This window comes from Balaenoptera acutorostrata, chromosome 15 (assembly GCF_949987535.1).
Source record: "Balaenoptera acutorostrata chromosome 15, mBalAcu1.1, whole genome shotgun sequence".
Taxonomy (NCBI): Eukaryota; Metazoa; Chordata; class Mammalia; order Artiodactyla; family Balaenopteridae; genus Balaenoptera; species Balaenoptera acutorostrata.
In genome coordinates this window covers 67,676,080-67,689,811 of record NC_080078.1, presented here as the reverse complement: position 1 = coordinate 67,689,811, position 13,732 = coordinate 67,676,080, and the positions used below count along the sequence as shown (strand labels likewise).

The 13,732-nt window shown below is 43.5% G+C and overlaps 1 protein-coding gene across 5 annotated transcripts in view; it reads right to left on the bottom strand.

Annotated features, from left to right (window-relative positions):
* The window catches only part of SRC (SRC proto-oncogene, non-receptor tyrosine kinase), a 55,255-nt gene that overhangs the window by 22,561 nt on the left and 18,962 nt on the right, over nucleotides 1-13,732 (bottom strand). For 4 of the 5 annotated variants that reach the window (XM_057529299.1, XM_057529303.1, XM_057529304.1 and 1 more), the window contains exon 2: nucleotides 11,756-11,823. The exons of the other annotated variant lie outside the window; for it this stretch is intronic. The gene's annotated coding sequence lies outside the window, so the exon portion shown is untranslated. The remainder of the gene's footprint in view (nucleotides 1-11,755; nucleotides 11,824-13,732) is intronic. 5 annotated transcript variants of the gene reach the window in all.

Here is a 13,732-nt window from a genome sequence, read left to right as displayed (position 1 = left end):
TATTACTGATACTGTGATTCTGGACACACTGGCGATATAAGCTCCGAATTATTCTCCAGGGGATGCTGCAGGCCCTGAAATCAGTCCAGAACTTCCTCTGGGAACCCGTGAATGCAGAAAAGTCCCCTTGACTGGCTGGGGCCTCAGGCAAGACTGTTTGCCCTGAGCGCCAAGCCCAGCTCTGTGACACCCCTCCCTATGTGAACCTTAGCCAGTCCCTGTAACCCTCTGGGCCTCAGGCTGCCCATCTGCACAATGGGGGCATGGCCTGCATGCTCCCTGGGGGCCATCCAGCTCAGAGAATGTGGGGCTGGGGAGGCCCTGGGGAGACCTGCTCAAGGGATATGACAACCGGCCTGGGAAGGCCAATTTCTATGGCAACCCAATCCGTTGAGGTCACGATGCCCATCAGCGCTCATACAGTTGGTGTCCTATGGGATCTACTAACCCGGTTACCCACAGCCCCAGGCTCGATGGAGGCTGAGCCCCAACCACCACATCCCCACCCACCTGCTCCCTGGTATAGTATTCACAGCACCAACTGTACAGCAAGCCCTCTGCCAGTCACCACAGGGGGACACAGAGATGAACTGGCCAGGTCCTGCCTCAGAGGGTGCATGCTCCAACAGGGGACTTGTTTGTGGGACTTTGAGAGGAAATAAAAGTTATAAAAACACATTAAAAATATTTTTTAAATTTTAATGAAGAACTTTCGAAGAGCCGAAACTTTCTTTAGAATGAACTAAATGATGAAGAGTGAGCCCCCTGTCACTGGAGGTAATCAAGGACAGGAGAAAGTATACTTGGCTGATGTGCCATGGAGGGGGAGGGAAAGCCAGGGCTGGAACTTGAAGGCCCTTCCAGCACCAAGAGGATGCATGTGCCCACTTGGGAGGGGGCAAAGAAAAAAGCTCTCGACCCCTAAGCTCTTACACTAACCAAGAAGACCACTCCCCACTGAGACACTCAGAAAAAACATAAGAGGTCCTTCAAGACCAGACTAAAGTGGCCCAGGGCCTCTGCTTGCAATGTTTGTTGGTTTGTGGGATTTGGGTTTTTGTTTTGGGTTTTTTGGGTGTTTTTTGTCCCTGTGGTTGATTCTGATTATACAAGTACCACCTGTTTGTGGAGAGGTGGGCGGGTCGAGGTTAAGGGCCAGAGTACCGAAGCAGACTACCTGTGTGTGAATCCCAGCCCTACAAGCCCAGCGTGGGACCCTGTGCCTCAGTTTCCTTCTCTGTCAACTGAGGATAACAACAGTACCCATGTCATAGGGCTGCTGGGAGAATCCATGAGGAAGTACACGGAACATGCTTGGGATGCTGTGGCACGCCGGCAACCTGCCTCCAGAGGACAAGCCCCTGGGCATGGCGGTGCATTTCCTTCTGGCGTCATATGAACATAGGACTGTATATTGGGATCCATCTAGTGCCCTTGACTCTAAGCTCCCTGCGGGAAGGAGCGGGTCGGACCCATCTCCATATCCCTACTAGGTGCTCTGAAATATTTGCAGAATAGACAAAAGACTAAATGAGCACAGACAAGATTTGCATCCTGCTTTGTTCCTGCAATGCCATGTTGTAGAGACCAAGAATCATTCTGCAATATTCAAACACTCCCAGAGCCTGGACCTTGTACTGGGCCCTGCTCTAAGCACTTTGCAAATATTGACTCATCAAATCCCCATGATAATCTAGGAAGTAGATACTAATAGTGTCCCTATTTTACTGATGAGGAAGCAGAGGCACAGAAAGGTTGAGGCACCTGCCTGAGATAACACAGCGAGGGTGAGAATGAAGGAAAGTGGGGACATGAAACCACACTGGGCGGCAGGAATCAGGGGCTGCTCACAGGGTCCACCTCCTGCCCTCCGGACCTCCCTTTCACATGAACAGCAAGATGGGGTGTGAGTGGATAAGGCAGCCTAGCCCCGTTCCTAGAGAAAGCCCAAGATTTCACGCTTTGCCATAGCAGAGTGTGCTAGAGGAGGGACAGCACATTTAGGGTGGGGTCTAGTCCCTGCAGGGCTGCCGCAGTGCTGTGTGACCTTGAGGGAGACCGCCCTTCCGGACCGTGGTCTCCGTTCTTGAGGCAGGACCCTGTCTCAGAGCCCAAACGCTAAGTCACCATGAGCTGCCCATTTGAGAAGGGACAACTCCCCACATCTTTTCCGCCACTTGCTCACTCCAAGGCAGAGATAGATCCTTGGGGTCCAAGAGGAAGTTGGGGGAGCTCCATACTCGGTGTGTATGGGGCTCCCAGAGGAAGGTAGCCCCTTTCCTCTGGGGAGCTGCTCCTGACCACAGGCTCCGGACAGAGGGCCTGCGCTATCGCTACCGTGAGAGGTACTGGGATGCCCTATAGCGCCTCCCCATCGGTGCCCCCAGCGCTTCGTGCTCAGCGGGTCCCAAACTAACTTGGCATCTCCCTCTACGACTTCCCCTCACCCCATGTCTCCATCTCAGGGCTGGTTCGCCCGTCCTCCCCGCCAATCTTCCTCAAATGCAGCCCTCCCCCCACCCCATCTCCACTCCCTCAGGCCAGGCCCCTGTCGTCCTGACCTGGGACAGCAGTGGGGGCCCCTCCAGGGCGCCCTCGTCCAGCAGCCAGAGGCAGCTCTGTTACGCACACAAACAAATAGGGCCCCTGCTCAACACGGTCCACGGAAAACTGGAAAAGACCTAAGTGTTTATCAGAGGGGGACTGGACAAATAAATGATGGTCTGTTCATCAAGTGGACAGCGGTGCAGATAAACAAACAGAATGAGAGCTCGGGGTGGCCTGGGAAGATGCTCACGACACACTATTAAGTGAAGAGGAAGATGGCAGTGTAGAATGTCCTGTGGGCCACTCGGGGCTACAGTTTCCTCATCTAGAAAATGGGGGCAATAGTGCTACCTATGTCAAAGGGTTGGTGGGAGGATAAAAGGGAATGCAGACAAGGCCTTAGTGGGGTGCCTGGCACATAGTACACATGAACTACAATAATTTCTGTAAAGGAAATTAGCATGTGAATGTGTATGTGTGTGTATGTGCAGACGTGCACACACATGTGCCGTAAGGTTTAGAGAAAATTCTGGAAGGAGTCCAAATTCTTCACAATATTTAATCCAAAAGGTGTGAAAGAGGGAAAGGAAAATCCCTTCTTTACTTTACATGTTGTGTCACTTGACATTTAGAAATTACCTTGTCATAATTTTTTTTTCAATGAGACTTAAACAAACATTCAAGAGCTTCCCATCATCCCCCTCTGGATGAGGCCTAAACCCTTCAGCTGGGTCCACGTGGCCCTGTGGAGCTGGGGCTGTGGCCTCCTCCCATGGGCCCCCTACAGGAGGGCACCACACTCTCTCACCTCCTGGCCTTTGCCTAGGCTGTGCCCCTAGGCACAGATACTTACAACATCCAGAAGAGTCCAGAAAAAACTGTAGTTCAGTCAGGTCATAGCCGCTCCTTCCTTCCTGACTCTGAAGAAGGTCACCTCCACCTCTTAAGAGTGGAGGGGAGGCCAGGAGCTTAAGAGTTGAGAGTGAGGACTCCAGTCAGACCTGGGTTCAAATCCTGGCTCCACTACTCACTAGCTAAATCTTCTTGGGCAAGTCACTTCACCTCTCGGTTGCCTTATCTTTACAATGGGCGTAATAAAAAGGAATGAAATTGAGTTATTTGTAGTGAGGTGGATGGACCTAGAGTCTGTCATACAGAGTGAAGTAAGTCAGAAAGAGAAAAACAAATATCGTATGCTAACGCATACATATGGAATCTAAAAAAAAAAAAAAAAGATTCTGATGAACCTAGGGGCAGGACAGGAATAAAGACGCAGACGTAGAGAATGGACTTGAGGACACAGTGGGGGAATGGGAGGCTGGGACGTAGTGAGAGAGAAGCATTGACATATATACACTACCGAATGTAAAAGAGATAGCTAGTGGGAAGCTGCTACAAAGCACAGGGAGATCAAGTCGGTGCTTTGTGATGACCTAGAGAGGTGGGATAGGGAGGGTGGGAGGGAGGCTCAAGAGGGAGGGGATATGGGGATATATGTATATGTATAGCTGATTCACTTTGTTGTACAGCAGAAACTAATACAACATTGTAAAGCAATTATACTCCAATAAAGATGTATAAAAAAAATGACAAATAATAAACAGATAAAAAAATAAAAAATAAAATGGGGGTAATAATAAACTTAACATCTGAGAATTAAGTGAGAGAGTCCATGTGCCAGGCAGAGAATAAGTGCTTGATAAACAGCGCTCACTGTCGTTTGCTGTTATTACCGTTACAGGCGATGAGAGGAGCAACGCAAGAGGAAGCAAGAGTTAGTGGCAGGGCCTTGAATGCCAAGCACAGAACTGAGCATGTTGCATGCAGTCGATACTCAATTGTCCCCACAGCACAGTGAAGTAGGGACTACAACTACATCCACTTTACAGATGGGACCAAAGTTCAGAGAAGCCAGAACCTTGCCTAAGGCCATACAGCAAGTGAGTGCAGCAGAGTTGGGATGCTCGGGGATCAGGAGAGTACAGTCAGAAGGCACCTCTGGTGCCCCGCCCACTGTGCTGATACCCTCCCTGCCCCAGGCACCCCCACCATTCCACCATCTCCACCTCCCTAACACAGAGGCAAGACAGGTCAGAGGTCAACCTCTGACATCACCATCCATATCTCTGGACCCTCCAAGGAAGAAGAAGCATCATGGAAAGCCTGGAGCCAGAATAGGTTCAGATACCAACTTGCCATTTCCTGGTCATGCAGCCTCCAGGGGGCCTCAGTTTACCCCTTATCAAAAATGGGAATCTGTGTAATTGCTCCTATATGATTGGGCTTGAGGGGAAAACATGAGGTAATACTGATAAAGTACCTGGAACATAGGAAGTGCTCAATAAATAATAGCTATTATTATCATCACTGTGGAAGATGTCTCTTCAGATCCTTGCTGTCTTTTCTAACCACTCTTACAATTAAGCAAACGCTTCCAAAATTCCAGCTGTGTGTAAAGCCCTATGCATGGCCCTGGAGAGATTGTCTGGTAGAGTTGATTGGAACCAAGGCCTACAAAAGCCACTTCACAGGGAAAGAGTCCAGAAAAGACAAGCATGTCCACTAGTTAACCTTGCTCTAAGGTGCTTGCCAGTGCGATGAGCTAAGAAAAAGAAATGGATGGAATAAAATGGAATTGGAAAACAGATGATGAGTATCATCACTTGCAGCTGTTATCAATATAGATCTGAGAAATCCAAGAGAATTTTCCATAAAACTATTGAACAAAAAGTGAATTAAGTAAAGCAGAAGGAAATTAAATGTAATATCCAAAAATCAATAATGTAGCTATATACCAACAGCAATCAGGAAATAAAATGAAAGAAAGCTTAGCATGGGAATTTCCTGGCATTCAAGTGGTTGGGACTCTGAGCTCTCACTGCCGAGGTCCCGGGTTTGATCCCTGTTCGGGGAACTGGGGTCCTGCAGGCCGTGCAGCGTGGCCGGAAAAAAAAAAAAAGAAAGCTAAGCATTGCAAAAATATCGATTCTTCCTAAGTAAATCTACAAATTGAATGTGATCCCAATAAAACCCCAACAGGATTTTTTTTCTAACTAAGCAGGTCAATTTTCAAGTTTATGAGTAAATTATAAGAATAGCCAGGAATGGGACTTCCCTGGTGGTGCAGTGGTTGAATCCGCCTGTCAATGCAGGGGACACGGGTTCAAGCCCTGGCCCGGGAAGATCCCACATGCTGCAGAGCAACTAAGCCCATGTGCCACAACTACTGAGTCTGCTCTCTAGAGCCCGTGTGCCACAACTACTGAAGCCCACGCGCCTAGAGCCTGTGCTCCGCAACAAGAGAAGCCACCGCAATGAGAAGCTAGTGCACCGCAACAAAGAGTAGCCCCACTCACCGCAACTAGAGAAAGCCCACGCACAGCAATGAAGACCCAATGCGGCAAAAACAATAATTAATTAAAAAAAAAAAAAGAAAGAATAGCCAGGAAAACCTTAAAAAGAAGAGTAACGAAGAGAAAATAGTCCAACCAGGTAGTAAAACTTACTATAAAGTCACAATAATTAAAACTGTGTGATATCAGTACAAAAATATATAAATTAATGGAGCAGAAAAGAGGGTCCAAAAATTGTCCCAAAACATATGGAAATTTAACATATTATGAAAGTAGCATTTCATAACAGTGAGAAAAGGTAGACTATTTTTTTTTGTTTAGACTATTTTTAAGACAGAGTTGGGACCAATGATCTGCCATCAGGAAACAAAGTTGGATCTCGATCTCACTCCACATGCCTATAAATTCCAGATCAATCATATTTAAACCACACAAAAATAAAACCATAAAGCTCTAAAATAAGGTGGGAGAATAAGTTTTCTAATCTCAGAATGGGAAAAGCATTTCTAAACATGACCAAAAAACCTAAAAATCTTTTTTAAAATAATAAATCAATCTACATAAAAATCTAAAACGTCTGCATGGCTTGATAAACATCATAAGTTCACAAGACAAACCAAAAGTTAGGAAAAATATTTGTAACTCGTAGATAGACAAAGGTTTTTTTCCCTTAATATATAATGAGCTCCCATAAAATAAGAAAAATAACCACAGATAGTTTACAGCAAATGAAATGGTACTTAAACATATGAGAAGATGCTCAATCTCACTTAGAAGATAATCACATTAAAACTACACAAGCCACCCAGCAACAGCAGAATACACATTCTTCTCAAGTATTCTCCAGGATAGACCATATGCTAAGCCATAAAACAAGCCTCAATAAATTTAAAAGGAGTGAAATCATACAAAGTATGTTTCTGATAACAATGAAATGAATTAGAAATCAGTAACAGAAATAAATTTGGGAAATTACAAATATGTGAAAATTAATACACCTAATAACCAATGAGTCAAAGAAGAAACCACCCAAAAAAATAGAAAATACTTTGAGATGAATGAAAATGATGACACAGTTTATCAAAATGTATGGGATGCAGTAAAGTAGAACTTAAAGGGAAATGTATAGCTGTAAATGCCTATATTAAAAAAGAAGAAAGATCTTGAATCAATAACCTAAACTTCCCCCTTAAGACACTAGCAAAAAAAAAAAAAAGAAGAAGAAGAAGAAAAAGAAGAGCAAACTAATCCTAAAGCAAGTGAAAGGAAGGAAATAAAGATTACAGCAGAAATTAATGAAATAGAAAATAAAAAACAACAGAGAAAAATCAACAAAACCAAAAGTTTGTTCTTTGAAAAGATTAACAAAATTGACATATAAGAAAATTGTTCTGAACAAGAAAAAAAGGGAGAAGATTCAAATTACTAAGATCAGGAATGAAAGAAAGAGAGGACAACTACAAATCTTACAGAAATAAAGAAGATTTTAAGGAAATGCTATGAACAATGCCATGCCATGCCAACAAATTAGATATCTTGGATAAAATGGACAAATACGTAAGAAAACACAAACTACTGAAACTAAGAAGAAATAGAAAATTTAAATAAAGCTAAAACAAGTAAGGAGATTGAATTAGTAATTTTAGAACATGTCACAAAGGAAAACTCAGGCCCAGGTGGCTTCACTGGTGAATTCTACCAAACATATAAATAAGAATTAATACCAGTTCTTCACTTGGGAACACTTCCCAACTCATTCTATGAAGCCAGTATTACCCTAACACCAAAGCCAAACAAAGACATCATAAGAAAAGAAAACTATAGACCATTATCTCTTATGAATATAAGATGTAAAAATCTTCAACAAAATACTAGCAAACTGGATCCAGCAACATATAAAAAGAATTATACATCATGACCAAGTGAGATTTACCCCAAGCATACAAGATTGGTTTAACTTCTGAAAATCAATCAATGTAATATACCATACCAATAAAATAAAGGACAAAAACTATACAATAATCTCAGTAGATACAGAAAAAGTATTTGGCAAAATCCAACACCCTTTCATGATAAAAACACCCACCAAACTAGGAATAGAAGGGAATTTCTTCAACCTGACAAAGGGCATCTATGAAAAAGCCATATCTAACAACATACTTAATGGGGAAAGACTGAATGCTTTCCCCCTCAGAAACAAGACAAGGATGTCTGCTCTCACCAGTTCTATTCAACATTGTACTGGAGGTTCCAACCAGGGCAATAAAGGAAGAAGATGAAATAAAAGACATCCAGATTGGAAAGGAAGAAGTAAAATTTTCTTTATTTGTAGATGACATAATCTTGTATATAAAAATTCCTAAGGATTCCACTAAAAAAATTATGAGAATAAACAACTTCAGCAACTTGCAAGGTACAAGATTAGTATATAAAAATAAATTGTATTTCTATACACTAGCAATAAACAATCCAAAAATAAAATTAAGAAAATAAATTACAATATCAAAAGAAGACTTAGGAATAAGATTAACAAAAGAAGTGCAAAACGTATACTCTGAAAACAACAAAAATTGTTGAAAGAAATTAAAGAACTAAATAAATGGAAAGACATCTCATGTTCATGGATTGGAAGACTATGCATTATTAAGATGGCAATAGTCCCCAAACTAATCTATAGAGTCAACACAATCCCAAACAAAATCCCAGCTAGCTTCTTTGCAAAAATTGACAAACTGATCCTAAAATTCATATGGACAGTCAAGGGACCCAGAATAGAAAAAAACAATCTTGAAAAAGAGAAACAAAGCCTGAGGGCTCACACTTCTCAATTTCAAAACTTGCTGCAAAGCTCTGGAAATCAAGACAGTGTGGTACTGGTATGAGGATAGACTTATAAATCAATGGGAGAGAACTGAGAGTCCAGCAATAAACACTCACATTTACGGTCAATTGATTTTTGACAAGGGTGCCAATATAATTAAATGGAGAAAGAAGAATCTTTTCAATGAATGTTGCAGGAATAACTGGATACACTCAGGCAAAAGAAGGAAGCTGGGCACCTTCCTCAAACCCTACACAAAAATTAACTCACAGTGGATCACAAATCTAAATGTACAAGGTAAAACTTTAAAAATCTTATAAGAAAATACAGGCATAAATTTCCCCACTTTGGATCACAATAGTTTCTTAGTCATGACACAAGCAACAAAAGAAAAAATAGATAAACTGGACTTCATCAAAATTAAAAACGTTTGGACTTGCCTGGTGGTGCAGTGGTTAAGAATCCGCCTGCCAATGCAGAGGACACGAGTTTGAGCCCTGGTCCAGGAAGATCCCACATGCCACGGAGCAACTAAGCCCGTGCACCACAACTACTGAGCCCGTGTTCCACAACTACTGAATCCCACAGGCCTGGAGCCCATGCTCTGCAACAAGAGAAGCCACCGCAATGAGAAGCCCGCACACTGCAATGAAGAGTAGCCCCCGCTCGCCACAACTAGAGAAAGCCCGTGCACAGCAACGAAGACTCAACGCAGCCAAAAATAAATAAATAAAATAAATAAATTTATTTAAAAAAATTAAAAACGTTTGTGTGTCAAAGGACACCATCAAGAAGGTAAAAAGAATCCACCAAATGGGAGAAAATATTTGCAAACCATATATCTGATAAGAGACTTGTATCTAGAATATATAAAGATCTTTTACAACTCAACAAACAAAAAGAGAAATGACCCAACTTAAAAATGGGCAAAAGATCTGAACAGACATTTCTCCAAAGAAAATATATGGCTAGTAACTGCATGAAAAGATGTTCAACATTATTAGTCATCAGGAAAATGCAAATCAAAACCACAATGTGATACCACTTCACACCCACTAGGATGGCTGTAATTAAAAAGATAGAAAACAACAAGTTGTTGGCAAGGATGTAGAGAAATTGGAAACTTCATACATTACTGGTGGGAATGTGAAATGGTGTAGCTGTTTTGAAAAAACAGTCTGGCAGTCCCTCAAAAGGTTAAATATAGAGTTACCATATGACCCAGAAGTCCCACTCCTAGATATAGACCCAAGAGAAAAGAAAATATATCCACATAAAAACTTGAACATGAGTGTTCATAGAAGCATTATTCATAATAGCCAAAAAGTGGAAACAACCATATGTCCATCAATTGATGAATGGGTAAATAAATGTGGTATATCCATATAACAGAATATTATTTGGCAAGAAAAAGGAATGGAGTACTGATACATGCTACAACATGGATGAACCTTGAAAACATGCTAAGTGAAAGAAGCTAGACACAAAAGACTACGTATTGTATGATTCCATTTACATGAAAGTTCCAGAATAAGCAAATCTACAGAAACATAAAGTAAACTAGTTATCACCTGGGGCTGGGGGAGGAAGGTCTGAGGGGCAGTGGAGATTGACTAAATGGGTTACACAGTTTCTTTTTGGGGGTGATGAAATTGTTCTAAAATTGATTGTGGTGATGGTTGTACAACTCTGTGACTATACTAAAAACCATTAAATTGTACCCTTTGGGGGAGGGATAAATTGGGAGGTTGGGATTGACATATACACACTACTATATATAAAATAGATAACTAATAAGGACCTACTGTATAGCACAGGGAACTCTATTCAATACTCTGTAATGACCTATATGGGAAAAGAAGCTAAAAAAAAGTTTACATATGTATAACTAATTCATTTTGCTGTATAGCAGAAACTAAAACAACATTGTTAATCAACTGTACTCCACTAAAAATTCAAATAAATAAATAAATACATACATAAAAACATACAAAATAAATAAACTGTACACTTTAAATGGGTGAATTGTCTGGTATGTGAATTCTATCTCAATAAAGCTGTGTTTAAAAAAAACAAAAACAAAAACACTACACCAGAGGCCACTGTTCATCTATTAGATTGGCAGATCCCCAAATTCTAGAGCAACCTGTGTTGGTGAGAGCGAAGGGAAGAAAAGGATGTGGTGTAAAGGTACATCAGCGCTACCTCTGTGGTCCTCCGAAGGACCATCTGGCCATATCTAACAAAATTACAACTGCACACATTCTGGGACCCTGCAATTTGGGATTAATCCTAGAGGTATCCTCACACATGAACACTAGGCATACGATGGAAGATATGCATTGCAGAATGGTCTGCAATAAGCAAAAGGCTGGAAACAACCAAAAGTAGTCTTCTCCAATTAAATAAAGCATGGTCTCCATCCACACAATGAATACTACGCAATCAGGAAAAAGAAAGAAGCAGCACAAAATGATCTCCAAGGCACACAGTCAAGAGCAAATAGTCACATGTAGAGCTGAGTATACCATGCATGATCACTTGAGGTTTTTAAATTATTTTTTCTAATATCCATGCTTACATATGCCTGGACTCCCTGGAAGAACACACCAGAAACTCCTCCCCATGGCTCCATGGCTGCCTCTAGCAAGGAGACCTGGGTGCCAGAGAGGTTTACTTTTCCCTGCCTTCTTTTGTACTGTTTGAATTATTTTTTACTGTGTGTGTTAATGCTTTTTCTTTCCTTTTTAAGAAAAAAGTTGACATATACACACTAGTATATATAAAATAGATAACTAATAAGAATCTACTGTATAGCACAGGGAACTCTACTCAATACTCTGTAATGACCTATATGGGAAAAGAATCTAAAAAAGAGTGCATATATATATATATATATATATATATATATATATATATATAAAACTGATTCAATTTGCTGTACAGCAGAAACTAAAACAACATTATAAATCAACTATACTCCAATAAAAACTAATTTAAAAAAGAAAGAAAGAAAGAAAAAAGACGGGTTTACCTGGTATCAGATCCTGGCACTCTCTCTCATAGCTGGGAAGTCACTTCACTTCTCTGAGCCTCTGTGTTCTGCAAAGGGAGGGACAATAATAGTATCTGCCTTGCAAAGTTGTTGTGAAGGATTAAATAAGACAAAGCCCCGCACGCACACACGCACAGGGCTCCCCACGGTGTCTGTGTCTGGCTCCTAGCAGTAGGTGCGTGGTCCTACTCCATGTGGTAGGTGCCTGGCTCATGCTGGTTATTAATACGTTACTACGTACACCAAGGTGCATTGTAACAAGTGCCACCAGAGAGCCTTGGACCAAGTGTTCAGAGCATCAGCAATCCCCTCCAACTGAGAGGAACTGGGAAAGGATTCCTGGGGGAGGCAGCATTTGAGAAGGGCTTCAAGGTCGAGAAGGAGGTCCACAAATAGAGATAAGTGGGGGCTGTGCCTCTGGCAGAGGGAGCTGTGCAGGCAAAGGCCTGGAGGTAGGAAAGCCCTGGGTATTCGCCCTGGCTCCTTCAACAAAGCTCAGCTGAGCACCGACTATGCGCCAGACACTGTCATAGGAAAGACAGACAAAGCCAAGTAGCTGGACCATCGAAGGGAGGAATTACAGAGTGTGAAGACAACAAGGGGCTGGGGCAGAGCCTCACCCAGGTCCAAGTGTTCATAGAGCAGACCAGGAAAAGGAGGCTCAGAGAGGGAGAGAGGCTGCCTAAGGTCACACAGCATCTTCTCAACTTATGGAAAGGTCCACTCCCAGCTCCACCCTTCCCATGTCCCACGAGCCTGCAGAAGAGAAAGCCCACAAGGGCCATCCCAATGTGCACTCATCAGAAGGTGCAGAAAGATGCCATCTAAACTGGGGGCCCCAACAAAGAGGAGGGACAACTGGTTCTCAGATGATAACAGCACCTGGTTGATGGGTAGAGAGACTCCTGTGTGCCAGGCACCATGCTGAGAAGTGCACTACATCTCTGAGCCCAGGTGAACCCTCTGCAGCCCTGTGTGGTCAGCCCCATTTTGCAGATGAGGGAACTGAGGCCCAGAGAGGTCAAGTTACTTGCCTAAGGTCACACAGCTCATAAGAGACAGCATCAGCAGGCAGACTCGGATTGCCTGGGCTCCGTAGCCTCAGGTCCCAGGGCCCATCCCCCAAGGGAGCCACTGCCAGGGCCTGTATCAGCAGTCACATCCCTTCTAAAAAGCACCCAAGGTGGAAGCTGTTCTCAGCCAGTCCAGGAATGTTTCCTGATAACAGCGGCCCAACCCGGGGTGGGAGGAGTGGGTGGTGGTGGTTGTGTGAGGAATGGGGGTGGGGGGCAGCAGGAGGGACACAGCCCATTTGAGTCCATCTGTCCTGCCTCTGGAGAGGAGGAAGCAAAAAGGTCCCATCAGGCACCCATCAGTCAGGCGGGTTGCAGCATCCTGGTTAAGGGGGCTCCTGCTGTGGCCCATGGGAGAACTCTGGGCAAGTCAACCAAAGCCTCCTTCAGTACCATGGAGACACCCATAATCACCCCAGACAGTTGCAAAAGCAAATGAGCTAACCACGTGTGCCCTGGGCACGCAGGCCATGCTGGATAAAGCGGGGTGCGACCACCACTGCTACCTTATTATTTCCATTGTTATTGTTTAGCTCTCCAGTTCCCACCAGGACCCTGCTTCACAGGGACGATTAGGCCCCATCTCCCAGAGAAGGCAACAGAGAGAGGCTCAGAAAAGCCAAGTCAGGTGCCCAGGCCACCATCCAAGACAGCAGAGGACCAGCTGGGGATCCTGGCTCTCCTGGCCCCAGGCCACTTTGGCCCCTCTCCCCAAGAGCACCAGTCCCAGCTGGGCTCTCGCAGGGAGTTATTACACCAGGGACTAAGCAGGGCCCTCAGCCAGTCCATTTTCTACTAGGGGAATGGAGGCCAAGATAGGGGGTAGTGGCTGGCCGAAGGCCATACAGCCCAAGAAGGACCACTTACAGAATGAACCTGTCAC